The sequence below is a fragment of the Aegilops tauschii genome, chromosome 5, assembly GCF_002575655.3.
Source record: "Aegilops tauschii subsp. strangulata cultivar AL8/78 chromosome 5, Aet v6.0, whole genome shotgun sequence".
Lineage (NCBI taxonomy): Eukaryota > Viridiplantae > Streptophyta > Magnoliopsida > Poales > Poaceae > Aegilops > Aegilops tauschii.
Genome location: NC_053039.3, coordinates 181,643,190 through 181,658,416, shown reverse-complemented (window position 1 = coordinate 181,658,416; position 15,227 = coordinate 181,643,190).

Sequence of the window (15,227 nt, the reverse complement as noted above, 5' to 3'; positions counted from 1 at the left end):
TCCTATCGGGATTTGTCGGCACATTCGGGCGGCTTTGCTGGTCTTGTTTTACCATTGTCGAAATGTCTTGTAAACCGGGATTCCGAGACTGATCGGGTCTTTCCGGGAGAAGGTTTATCCTTCGTTGACCATGAGAGCTTATGATGGACTAAGTTGGGACACCCCTGCAGGGTATTATCTTTCGAAAGCCGTGCCCGCGGTTATGAGGCAGATGGTAATTTGTTAATGTCCGGTTGTAGAGAACTTGTCACTTGACCCATTTAAAATACATCAACTGCGTGTGTAGCCGTGATGGTCTCTTCTCGGCGGAGTCCGGGAAGTGAACACGGTTTGAGTTATGTATGAAATAAGTAGGAGTTCAGGATCACTTCTTGGTCGTTGCTAGATGATGTCCGTTCCGTTGCTTCTCTTCTCGCTCTCTTTTGCGTATGTTAGCCACCATATATGCTTATTGCCGCTGCAGCTCCACCTAATTACACTATCCTTCCCTATAAGCTTAAATAGTCTTGATCTCGCGGGTGTGAGATTGCTGAGTCCTCGTGACTCACAGATTCTACCAAAACAGTTGCAGGTGCCGACGATGCCAGTGCAGATGATGGGATCGATCTCAAGTGGGAGTTCGACGAGGAACGTGGTCGTTACTATGTGTCTTTTCCTGATGATCAGTAGTGGAGCCCAGTTGGGACGATCGGGGATCTAGCATTTGGGGTTATCTTATTTTCATCTGGATCTTGACCGTAGTCGGTCTATGTTTGTATTTTGGATGATGTATGAATTATATTCATGTATTGTGTGAAGTGGCGATTGTGAGCCAACTCTTTATCCCATTCTTGTTCATTACATGGGATTGTGTGAAGATGACCCTTCTTGCGACAAAACCACTATGCGGTTATGCCTCTAAGTCGTGCCTCGACACGTGGGAGATATAGCCGCATCGTGGGCGTTACATGCGCCATCCTCCCCTGGGCACACCCTCACCCTTGTCGCTGCCTCGTGGCTCTTCTGACTTGACCTCCAAGTCTCCGGGGTGTCTTCTGGTCCAAGAAAAATCATCGTGAAAGTTTTATTCCGTTTGGACTCCATTTGGTATTCCTTTTCTGCGAAACTCAAAAACAAGGAAAAAACAGAAACTGGCACTGGGCTCTAGGTTAATAGGTTAGTCCCAAAAATAATATAAAATAGCATATTAATGCATATAAAACATCCAAAACAGATAATATAATAGCATGGAACAATAAAAAATTATAGATACGTTGGAGACGTATCACCTGGCGCGCCCTGGTGTCTTGTGCTCACTAGGTGGCCCCCCTCCGCTAGTTATTTGCTCCAGTATTTTTTATATATTCCAAAATAATTCTCCGTAAATTTTCAGCTCATTTGGTGATGTCCAGAATAGGTAACTTTGACATAGCTTTTTCAGGTCCAGAATTCCACTTGCCGGCATTCTCCCTCTTTCTGTAAACCTTGCATATTATTAGAGAAAAGGCATTAGAATTACTCCATAAAGCATTATTATGCTTAAAAACATTATAAATAATAGTATGAAATCATGATGCAAAATGGACGTATCAACACCCCAAGCTTAGACCTCGCTTGTCCTCAAGCAAAAAAACAATATCAAAAAACATGCCCACATGCTTAGAGAGAGAGAGAGGTGTCGATAGAAACAAAATACGGACATAGAAGAATCATGCTTATTATTATAACAGCAAAGAACTTTAACATAAACTTTATCACACATCTTTTATCATATAACTTCTCAAGAACATGTAACAATTCATCACAACATTGAAGTATAAAGCATAAACTCTATTGAAAACCAACAAACTATGTTCTCAGTCAATTTTGCAACTACAATTTATCATATTTTCAGGAAGGGTCACATATCGGAGCCTTTAGGCAAGTCCACATACTCAACCATCATTTAACCTTCTATGATTGTAAAACTCACAACATACCCATGACAAAAAAGTTTCAACCGGACACAAAGAAAGATATGGGCTTATAGTTTCGCCTCCCAACGTATTCACCTCAAGGGTGATGTCAACAATAATAACTCATGCTCACTCATATCCAATTGGATACATGTGCCTAGATCTTTCCTCACCACACGATGCTTGCAAAAATAGAAAATAGAAAGGAATATGGAAGAATACTTTGACTCTTGCATAAAAAGAAATACATAAAGTAAAACATAGGCCATTCGCAGAGGGAAGCAGAGGTTGCCATGTGCTTTTTGTTTGTATGCCAAATCCCTTAATGCAAAGGAACGTCGCGTTATATTGTCCCTTATGATAGCAACCTTTATTATGCAGTTCGTCGCTTTTATTGCTTTGCCATCACAAGTTCGTACATCGCTCAATTTTCTCTTACACTAAATGATCCAACACATTCAACAGCAATTTTTATTGCCTTATTGCACCGATGACAACTTACTTGAAGTCTCTTACTCCATCCATAGGTAGGTATGGTGGACTCTCAAAATAAGATTTTGGGTTTAAGGACTTTTTGGATGCGCAAGTGATAAGTCTCCAACGTATCTATAATTTTTCATTGTTCCATGCTGTTATATTATCAATCTTGGATATTTTATAATCATTTTATATCATTTTTGGTACTAACCTATTGACATAGTGCCAAGTGCCAGTTGCTGTTTTTTGCATGTTTTTTACATCGCAGGAAATCAATACCAAACGGAGTCCAAATGCAACGAAACTTCACGGAGATTTTTTTACCAGAAGACACATAATGGGCCCTGGCTACGCCTGGGGGGTGCTCCGAGGAGAGCACAACCCACCAGGGCGCACCAGGAGGCCCAAGCGCGCCCTGGTGGGTTGTGCCCACCTCGGGTGCCCCCAGACCGCCTCTTTGCTCTATAAATACCCCAATATTCCCAAAACAATAGGGGAGTCGACGAAATATTGATCCAGCCACCACAGAGTCCAGACCCACCAGATCCAATCTAGACACCATCTCGGATGGGGTTGACCACCTCCATTGGTGCCTCTCCGATGATGCGTGCGTAGTTCTTTGTAGACCTTCGGGTCCGTAGTTAGTAGCTAGATAGCTTCCTCTCTCTCGGTGAATTCTCAATACAATGGTCTCTTGGAGATCCATATGATGTTACTCTTTTGCGGTGTGTTTGTTGGGATTGATGAACTTTGAGTTTATGATCAGATCTATCTTTTTATATCCATGAAAGTATTTGAGTTTCTTTGATCTCTTTTATGCATGATTACTTATAGCCTCGTATTTATTCTCCGATATTTTTTTGGCCAACTTGATCTATTTATCTTGCAATGGGAAGAGGTGCTTTGTAGTGGGTTTGATCTTACGGTGCTTGATCCCAGTGACAGAAAGGGAACCGACACGTATGTATCATTGCTACTAAGGATAAAACGATGGGGTCTATCTCTACATAGATAGATCTTGTCTACATCATGTCATCGTTCTTATTGCATTACTCCGTTTCTCCATGAACTTAATACACTAGATGCATGCCGGATAGTGGTTGATGTGTGGAGTAATAGTAGTAGATGCAGGCAGGAGTCGGTCTACTAATCTTGGACGTGATGCCTATGTAATGATCATTGCCTGGATATCGTCATGATTATTTGAAGTTCTATCAATTGCCCAACAGTAATTTGTTCACCCACCGTTTGCTATTTTTCTCGAGAGAAGCCACTAGTGAAACCTACGCCCCTGGGTCTCTTTCTCATATTATTTGCCTTTGCGATCTATTTTCCGTTGCTTTTATTTTCAGATCTATTAAACTAAAAATATAAAATACCTTGCTGCAATTTATTCTTATTTTTTTTGGCGTTCGATCTATCAATGTACTACAATTTATCTCACGTCCGTTTGCCTATCTTGAGGCGTCGTTACCCGGAAGGGATTGACAACCCCTTTAAAACGTCGGGTTGCGAGGATTTGTTATCTGTGTGCAGGGGCTGTTTACGTTGTGTTGCTTGGTTCTCCTACTGGTTCGATAACCTTGGTTTCATATCTGAGGGAAATACCTACCGTTGTTGTGCTGCATCATCCCTTCCTCCTTGGGGAAATACTGATGTAGCTTCGAGCCGCATCAGAAGGAATTTCTGGTGCCATTGCCAGGGGGATCTTCAACATATACCAGGTTCCTAACCAAAAATCTCATCTCCTCACAATTTACATTATTTTCCATTTGCCTCTCGTTTTCCTATCCCCCACTTCACAAAAGTTTGCCGTTTTATTCGCCCTCTTTTTCCTTCGCCTTTTTCTCGTTGGATCTTTTGTTTGCTTATGTTGTCATGTGTCTTCTATTTGCTTGCATCTTCGCTTGCTAAAAATCTATTGATATGGATCCTCATCCACTTGCTAATCTATTTAAAAGATCCAATCATGATGAACCAATTGCTAGTGAGTTGAGTGCACTAGATTATCTTTATGAAGTTTTGCTTGAGATTCGCGAATCTGAAAATTGTGATGAAGAAATTTATGAAGTGATTCATGATAGCTCCTTGAATGAAAAGGATGATTGCAATAATTTTACTATAAATTCTATTTATGTCAAGTGTGCTAATAGTATGCAAAACCCCAAGCTTGAGGATGCAATATTATTTATGTCAAGATCAATATGTTTGCAATATTATTGAAAGTGGGTTTGGAAGAGCGGCAACTTTAAGTAAAAATAATCCCACATATTTGGAGAGTGTTCAATCTTATGATATTTTTGATAAAAGTGTGCTTGGAGAGGTCATGACTTTATTTTTATGATAATCCCACTATTTTGGAAGAGTGTCAACTTTGCATGGATGTGGATCATGAAAAGAAAATTTTATTTGATAGTTATATTGTTGAATTTGATTATGATCCTACATATAATTATTATGATATATGAAAATATGGTTGTGGAAGTTTTCATGTTACAAAATTACCTCTCGTTATGTTGGGATTTCAATGTTTTATTCCTCTCCTTTGCATATACTATATATTTGTTGTCTTGAAAATTTGTTTTCCTATAAAGTTCCTATGCATAGAAAGTATGTTAGACTTAAATGTGTTTGTCACATGTTTCATCATGCTCTCTTTGTGTTTCAATTATTATCTTTCGTGTGAGCATCGTTGAAATCTTATGCCTAGCTAGGGGCGTGAAACAATAGCGCTTGTTGGGAGGCAACCCAATGAATAAAATTTATTTTGCTTTTTGCTTTCTGTTCTTGAGTGTTTACAAAATTATGCTACTATTATGATTGTGTTTTTGTGTTTTAATTAGTGTTTGTGCCAAGTAGAACCTATAGGATCTTCTTGGGCGATAGTTGTTTGATCTTGCTGAAAAAACATAACTTTTGCGCTCATGAAAACAATTCTTATTTTTAACCAGAGCGTGATAAAATGCCAATTCTTTTTGCAGAAGTTTAATAGACAAATTACCCAGGTCTTCCTATTTTTTCATAATTTTTGGAGTTCCATAAGTATTCGAACAAATCAGATTGCTACAGACTGTTCTGTTTTGACAGATTCTGTTTTCTTTGCGTTGTGTGCTTATTTTGATGGCTCTATGGTTTTCTTTGATGATTTTTTGCCATAGAAAATTTGGAATACAATAGATATCATTCAAAAACAAAATATGAATTGGTTTGGTATAGTACTTATAGTAGTGATTTATTTTTCTTACACTAACGGATCTCATGAAGGTTTTGTTGAGTTTTGTGTAATTGAAGTTTTCAAGTTTTGGGTTATCTTACGATGGATGAAGGAATAAGGAGTAAGAAGAGCCTAAGCTTGAGGATGCCCCGGCATCCCAAGCTATTATCCAAAAATGAGCAAACAACTAAGCTTGGGGATGCTCCCGAGTGGTATCCCCTCTTTCTTCTAACGACCATCGGTATTTTACTCGAAGCTATATTTTTATTCGTCACATACTATGTGTTTTGCTTGGAGTGTCTTGTATGATATGAGTCTTTTCTTTTTAAATTTTGTGTTTTAAGTCTTGATTCCTTGCTGGACACACCTATTTGAGAGAGCCAAAATTATGTCATGACTTGTTAGAATTTCTCTCTATGCTTCACTTAAATTTTTATGAGCTATGGACTTGCTCTAGTGCTTCACTTATATCTTTTTTTAGCACGGTGTGCTTTAGTATTTTTGAAGAAATTATCTCTTGCTTCACTTTGATTTATTTGAGAGTTAGTAAAATTTTCAAGAAATTCTCTCTTGCTTCACTTAAATTATTTTGAGAGAAAGAAAGAAAAAGTATGCTCATGATCTTCACTTATATTTGTTTGAGTTTATCAAAAGCAACACATGAAAATTAGTCCCAAAGTGATAGATATCCAAGAAGGATATAATAAAAACTTTCATGAAGATCATTGGACAAAATAAACTTGATTCTTAGTAATAGTTTTGAGATATATATGATGATATGATATGTGAGTTATGTTGATGAGTAATTATGCTTTAGTAAGAATATTGGTGTTAAGGTTTGTGATTCCCTATGCAAGCACAAAAGTCAATAATAATGCAATGAAATTATATCCTACTTGTGGTGCATTATTCGGTGTTAATTATGCTTAATGCTCACTTATCAGATTATCCATTTCTTGGTTGGTCGCTTCTCAATCTTTTTGCTAGCCTTCATTTTGCACTAAGTATGATCACTACTTGTGCATCCAAAAATCTTTAAACCAGTTTTGCCACATGAGTCCACTATATCTACCTATATGCGGTATTCTTTTGCCGTTCTAAGCAAATTTGTATGTGCCATCTCTAATTTTCAAAATAAACTTCTCTTTTGTGTGTTCGGTTTGCTCGCGGAGCGGTGAGGGGTGGCTAATATTTTCCATGTTGGATGTGTTACTCTCAAGATGAGTGCTTATTCACTTGTCATTGCACGAGAGTAAGGCAAAGGTATTAGGGATGCCCAGTCCCGAAATGAAAAATGAATTTACTTTATGTTGTCAAATAATAAATTCCTTGGAAAGTGTTGGTATGGAGGGCAACCGTGGATACGGCTAGCCATGGAAAGTGAAAGTATGGTTGAAAAATGAATCAACTTTATTTTTTGTTTGGGAACCACCTATGATATATCTAGCATGGAGAGTGTTGGGAAATCTAAGTCGTTTTCGTTGGCGGGAAGGATACACCTCCCAAAATTCGCTTTGAGCTCTGGCACCTCTACAAATCCCTACTTCCCTCTGCGAAAGACCTTTCTTTTACTTTATGCAATTTTTATTTTTGTATTTGAGTCTCCATCTTCTCTTATAAAAGCACCAACTAGGAGGCAATATGATCGTACTTGAGTATTGGGTGTAGCTAATGTGCGAGTGTGTTTCATGAATGGATGAATGATTGAGCATAATGGGCTAGGGATAACTTATTTTAGCGTTGATATTTTGAAAGACATGATTGCTTGTTGATATGCTTGAGTATTTAAATTATCATGTCAAAACTAGACTATTGCTTTGAACAATATAAAAGTCCAAATGTCCATGCTACAAAGAAAAGAAATATGATATGATATGACATGATAGGCAGCATTCCACATCAAAAATTCTGTTTTTATCACTTCCCTACTCGAGGACGAGTAGGAGTTAAGCTTGGGGATGCTGATACGTCTCCAACGTATCTATAATTTTTGATTGTTCCATGCTATTATATTATCAATCTTGGATGTTTTATAACCATTTTATAGTCATTTTATATCATTTTTTGGTACTAACCTATCGACATAGTGCCAAGTGCCAGTTGCTGTTTTCTGCATGTTTTTTACATCGCAGGAAATCGATACCAAACGGATTCCAAATGCAACGAAACTTCACGGAGATTTTTTTGGACTAGAAGACACATAATGGGAACTGGTTGCGCCTGGGGGTGCTTCGAGGAGAGCACAACCCACCAGGGTGCACAAGGAGGCCCAGGCGCGCCTTGGTGGGTTGTGCCCACCTCGGGTGCCCCCCGGACCACCTCTTTGCTCTATAAATACCCCAATATTCCCAAAACCCTAGGGGAGTCGACGAAATATTGATCCAGCCACCGCAGAGTCCAGAACCACCAGATCCAATCTAGACACCATCTCGAATGGGGTTCACCACCTCCATTGGTGCCTCTCCGATGATGCGTGAGTAGTTCTTTGTAGACCTTCGGGTCCGTAGTTAGTAGCTAGATGGCTTCCTCTCTCTCGCTGAATTATCAATACAATGGTCTCTTGGAGATCCATATGATGTAACTCTTTTGCGGTGTGTTTGTTGGGATCGATGAACTTTGAGTTTATGATCAGATCTATCTTTTTATATCCATGAAAGTATTTGAGTTTCATTGATCTCTTTTATGCATGATTACTTATAGCCTCGTATTTCTTATCCAATATTTGGGTTTTGTTTGGCCAACTTGATCTATTTATCTTGCAATGGGAAGAGGTGCTTTGTAGTGGGTTCGGTCTTACAGTGCTTGATCCCAGTGACAGAAAGGGAACCGACACGTATGTATCGTTGCTACTAAGGATAAAACGATGGGGTCTATCTCTAGATAGATAGATCTTGTCTACATCATGTCATCGTTCTTATTACACTAGATGCATGCTGGATAGCGGTCGATGTGTGGAGTAATAGTAGTAGATGCAGGCAGGAGTCAGTCTACTAATCTTGGACGTGATGCCTATGTAATGATCATTGCCTGGATATCGGCATGATTATTTGAAGCTCTATCAATTGCCCAACAGTAATTTTTTCACCCACCATTTGCTATTTTTCTCGAGAGAAGTCACTTGTGAAACCTACGGCCCCCGGGTCTCTTTCTCATATTATTAGCCTTTGTGATCTATTTTCCTTTGCTTTTATTTTCAGATCTATTAAACTAAAAATACAAAAATGCCTTGCTGCAATTTATTCTTATTTATTTTATTTGGTGTTCGATCTATCAATCTACTACAATTTATCTCACGTATGTTTGCCTATCTTGAGGCGCCGTTACCCGGAAGGGATTGACAACCCCTTTAACACGCCGGTTTGCGAGGATTTGTTATCTGTGTGTAGGGGCTGCTTTACATTGTGTTGCTTGATTCTCCTACTTGGTTTCATATCTGAGGGAAATACCTACCGCTGCTGTGCTGCATCATCCCTTCCTCCTTGGGGAAATACCGACGTAGCTTCGAGCCGCATCGGCAAGTAGCATCTCTACTTAGCGCGGAGTTTTTGGCTAGCAAAGATATTGAGCAAGCACCACATGTTAAAGGATCTATGACAATATAACTTGTATGTGAATGTGAACAAACATAAATCATTACGTTGTCTTCCTTGTCCAACGTCAACAATTTTGACATATAATATTTAATGGGGCTCACAATCATAAAAGATGTCCAAGATTGTGTATTTGCATGTGAATCTTCTCTTCCCTTATCAGTCTGGACTATTAGATATGATTTAGTTGATTAAACATAAGCCTGGAATATTTGAAAGGTTAAAAGAAATTCAGAATGAAGTTAAGAATCATTATGACAAAAGATAAAAGGTTCTTCAATCATGAAGAAAGGTATGTGAGTCATGATTTTAGCAAACATCTGAATAATTGCGGAATTATTTCATAACTTATCGATATGCTTTTATATAAGGGATATGCACTTGAAACAACAACATATACACTAAACAAAGCACAGTCTAAAAGTTATGGAATACTCGATCCAGACAAATGCTATTTTTTAGGTTATCCCAAAGAGACAATTAGGTATTTCTTCTAGCAAAGTTTCGAAGACAAAATGTTTGTTGCAAAGAATGGACACTTCCTCAAGAAGGAGATTCTCGCTAAAGAAGTAAGTGGGCGCATAGTACATCTTGATGAGATTACTGAATCTCCGGCAAAAATAAACAGGGCTAACGAAATGAAATTTGTTTCGGAAACTATCCGCACAACTAAACCGGAAGTTAGTACACCAAATGTAGAAACTCCAGATAAGGATGTAACTGAAGCGCATAGGTCAGGAATTATTATCAAACCTCTTGAATGGCTTCACAATGAAATACTCATCTTAGAGGAAGGTGGACCCGCACACTACAGAGAAGCGATGGCAGCGCCTAGCTAAAAAGAATGGCTTAAGGCCATGCAAAGCAAAATGGAGTCCATGTATGAGAATCAAGTTTGGAACTTGGTTGATGTTCCAGAGGGTTTGAAACCCATACAATGTAAATGGATCTTCTAGAGAAAAAAACAAGGATGGTAATCCTACTATCTATAAAACAAGACTAGCTGTGAAAGCGTTTTCTCAGGTCGAGGGAGTCGATTATGACGAAACTTTCTCACCAATAGCCATGATGAAGTCTGTGCGGATTATGATGGCAACTGCTGCATATTTCGACTATGAGATATGGCAGATGGATGTCAAAACTGCTTTCCTAAATGAAAATCTCAAAGAGGATGTATATATATGATTCAACCCGAAGGTTTTTTCGAACCTAAGGATGTTGTTAAAGATTGCAAGCCTCAAAGATCTATCTATGGTTTGAAGCAAGCATCAAGGAGCTGGAATCAACGTTTTGATGAAGTGGTTAAAGAGTTTGGCTTCATTAAAAATGATGAAGAAGCTTGTGTATACAAGAAGTTTAGTGGGAGCTCTATAACATTTATAATCTTATATGTAGATGACATATTATTGATTGGAGATGATCTAAAGTTTCTTAAGAATCATTGAAAAATGAGTTTTCAATGAAGGGCTTAGTCAAAGCAGCTTATATAGTAGACATAAAGATCTATAGAGATAGATCAAGACGTCTGATTATGCTAAGCTTGAAAATGTACATTGACAAGGTTTTTAAAGGGTATAAAATGGAGAATAAAAAACAAAGGTTTTTCCCCCAATGTCACATGTCACGACACTTAACAATGTCCTAAGATAATTGATGAGAGTGTGTAGATGAGTGGAATTCCACATGCCTCGGCAATTGGATCCAACATGTGTGCCATGATATGTATGAAGACCAAATGATTCTTATGCGCTAATTGCTAGTAGTAGATAGGAAAGTGATCCCAAAGTGTCTCACTTTGTAGGTGTTAAAACTTTCTTAAAGTTCCTCAGATGGACAGAGGACTTACACCTCGTCTATGGAGGAGATAAAGAGCTCGTTGTAAATTTTACATGAACATAGGTACTATCGGGCTTTGATAGGATAATAGTTTGGAATAATTCCAAGCAAGAACACTATTATGGATTCTACAATGAAAGCTGAATATATTGAGGTTTCAGAAGCTCCGAAGGAGTAAGTTCGGATGAAGATGTTTCTTGATAAATTTACTGTGGTCCCAAGTGCAGTGAACTCAAATGGCACTATATTGTGATATGGTGGTACCATTGATCAAGCAAAAGGAACCAAAATCACACATGAAGACCAGGCATAACAAGCACAAGTATCACACCGATTTGAATGCGTCAAACCTGATAACGAAGGCTTTACCATGAGAAACACTGGATAGCCGTAGGTGTTAAACAAACCATGTAACTAGATTATTGACTCTACTGCAATTGGGAGTCTGTTAGAAATATACCCTAGAGGCAATAATACTATATTATTATACTTCTATGTTCATAATTTAGAGTTTATATTCTATGCTATAACTGCTATGATCCTGGAATGTGCAATTCGGTGAAAAACTCATATGCATGTGTGGAATAATAAATGGTATAATAAGATTCCTATTCTCGCCTCTAAGACTAGCTCAAGTGTTCTTCATTAAGTGTAACAATAGTCTCAAAATAACATTGAGAATATGACATTAAAGAACGATCGTGTTGAATCAAACCAAACTTGTTTGCTATACTTTGAGATACTATCATTACAAGTCAATTGTTATACCACGTAGAGTTAACGTGTGCTTTAGTTCCTTATACCATGAGAGTATCATAGTCACTTCTTACATACGATGAACACTGGGGTTCCTCAAATGTCATCTGTAACACGGTGATCATAACAACAACTTACGGGTTCATCGGAAAGTTTGAAAAGGGACTAGATAGCTCAAGAGTGGAATTTGCTCCTTCGATGATAGAGAGATATTCTTAGGGCCCTCTCAGTGTGATGGCATCCATCATCCACTATCCAGACACAGGTGACTAGGTCACCGGGATTGTCGGTGGTAAAACCGGCAGACCTTGGGGTAGGGGGTTCCGAGCTGTGGATCTCCACTACTGCAGGATGTTGCTAATGCGACACTACGATCAGAGACCCTTTCACAAAACTATGTGCGATGCATTAATCACAAATGGGGATGTAAAAAACCGTAAAAAAAGGTGCAAAACATTTGCGATGGAGCATGCATCAAACACGGTTCAGATTTTAGTTGCGTGTGCGATGTAGGGCACACGGTTAACCCGTTTGAACTGTTTGCGATGAGGCAGAACAACAGAAACAGGCAGCCATATCAATGTGTGTGTGGTATACATCATACAGTTCGCTCCGATGAACCGTTTGCTATTAGGGAGTGCAACATAAACGGTGAGCCAGGTCAAGGTGTGTGTGATATAGGGCATACGGTTCACTCGGACGAACTGTTTTCGATTAGCGAAGGCAACAGAAACGGTTCAACTTAACAAGATGTGTGTGATACGTGGCAAACAGCCGACTTGGATGAACTGTTTGCGATGAGAATTTACAACACAGACGGTAAATACAGTTAGTTCGTGTGCGATTCTGTGTGTACAAAAAACTTTGAAAAATGCAAACTAGTTGCTTGCGGTGGCTATGAGTATCGCACACGATGTGTCTGCGAGTACTCGTGTGCGATGATTAGTAAGTTACACATGCATTTCCTTATGTTAACACTTGTGTGATAAACAACACGTGGCACCGGATACGGTATTCGGGTTTTGTGTGTGCTCCACTTAGTCTTCCCGCGCTCCAGCGAATGCTTCCCGCGCTCCACATGGGTGAATTGTAAAATCCACGCCTATTCCCTCACCGGTTTCCCGCCACCAGCTAACGGCTTGCTGCATATAACCCAGGCGGCAACGCACCACCGCGACACTCTGCGAAGATCTATTCCTCATCCATCTACCATTAGTTATTCCAAGCATGCCAGGCAACGACCAAAGCTTCGACGTCGACGCGTACCTGCGTTACATCTTCGGCGAGGAGAACAAGCCGGAGCAGGTCGGGGAGCAAGAGCTTCATCGGCCGGTGCAAGCACCATGGCCCATCGGCAGCGATATCGGCATCACAGTCCTTGGGAGCACAATCGACATAGTGCAGAGGAGGTGTGATGAGCAGTTTGCCATTCACCGTGCAAAAGATCCAGAGCTACTCGGCAGCATGATCGATGACCCACCCGAAGAACCGCCGTCACCAGTGCTCATCGAGAGCCTGATGCCCTGCAAGGAATGGGCAGAGTACCTCTGCGATTCAGTCAAGACAAAGGCAGCCTGCGTCTTCATCATTGCCCGCGGCGGCTGTGTAAACCTCGATCCCGATGATGTGGTGGCCAGGCTCGAGCGCATCCTTGGCAGAGTTGACGTCCCCGACGAAGTAGAACATCGCCAACATGATATCTTGAGGATGTAGGTGATCGACGGAATTTGCTACCAAGCTAGAGACATGGAAATGGAGCGGTTCCGCGGAGTTGTCATGCGCGCGATTGCACGCTGTCAAGCTCTTCTAGAAGAGGCCCAGCAGCCACAAGAGCCTCCTGGCGCCAGCGGCTCCGTAGGCGGAGGCGGGTCGGGACTGTAAGTGCATCTAGTGCCACCCCTAGTTGGTTTTGGAGTATTGACGACAAAATTGGTTGAGGGACTAATGTGTTTGTGAGAATTGCAGGATAACACAGGTAGTAGTCCCTCATTGATTCGGTTTACCTACCAGAGGTGACCCCTAAAAATGTGTGAAGACATTGAAGACAATGGTGGTATGTGAAGACATTCACAACAAAGATTATGACTTGACAAGACATTCACGTGAAGACTATGGAGTGAAAAGACATAGTTGTTTCGTAGTTTGCTTTTCTTCTTTGTTGAGTCATAGGAACCACCGTACTATTAAGCAGGGTCCAAGTGAACAAAGTCAGAGTGATTGAAGTGATGCTCAACCAAATCCGATGTCTTGGAGTGAAGACAATGAGAGCAAATCTTATCCAGAGCTGGATGAGTCAGCTTTACTTGTAACCCAAGTCAAGCTGCCGCGTGTGTTTGAAATCTAACCGTTGGACACGTGTCAGTTCCTTAGTGACCCAGGGTCAATTCGGACAAATCAGGTCGGGTTGCCTCCTGGCTATAAATAGCCCACCCCCTACACCATAAATTGGTGGGTGCTCAGAGTTAGTGCACGGCTTTTGTCGTTTGAGAGCAACCCACCTCCGAAGCATTTGAGAGAGAGATCCTAGGAGGACAAAGACCAAAACACCTAGAGCCAAAGAGTGTTAGGCATCACTGAATTCTTTCTGTCCGCGTGATCTGAAGACTTATTACACTTGAGGACTGTGAATCCTCCAGCCGGATAGGAGTCGCGTTCTGAGCATCCAAGAGTCATTGTGGATTGCCGGTGAATGAAGTCTGTGAAGGTTTGGAAGTCTACCTTGAAGACTTACCTGAGTGATTGGGCGAAGACTAAGTGTCCTTAGCTCAAGGCGAATAAGGTGAAGACGCGGTCTTCTGAGTTGAATCTCAGCCTCCCTAACCAGACGTACAATTGTCACAACAACTGGAACGTGTCCAACAAATCCCTGTCCTCTCCAAGCAACTAGTTCTATCACTTCCCTATCTTTAATTGCAGTTTGTCTTCATGAAGTCATTGCCTACTTGCATGATTTGATTGACTTCAGTGTGTGAAGACTGTTGTTATTTGGCTTCATATTATCTTCCATCCTGATCCATACTACCTAGCTGCTAATAGTCTTCGTGCTTTCACTTCATTGCTTACCTGACTATGGCATGTCTAGTGTAGTCTACCTTCCGCTGCATATCAATAGGTTCATTTCTATTGTCCGTCTTTGAAACTCCCATGTTTTGAAGACTTTCATAAAAATCGCCTATTCACCCCCCTAGTCGATAACTAGCACTTTCAATTGGTATCAGAGCAAGGTGCTCCCTTGTTCTGTGTGATTCGATTTACCCACCTGGAGTTTTAGCTATGTCGACTGCAGGGATAATCAAAGTCTCCGCTGCGTGCCCTGTCTTCGATGACACTGATTACCCCTACTGGAAGAATAAGATGCGCATGCATCTTGAAGCCATTGATGTCGACCTCTGGTATGTCGTCAAGAACGGCGTTCCCAAG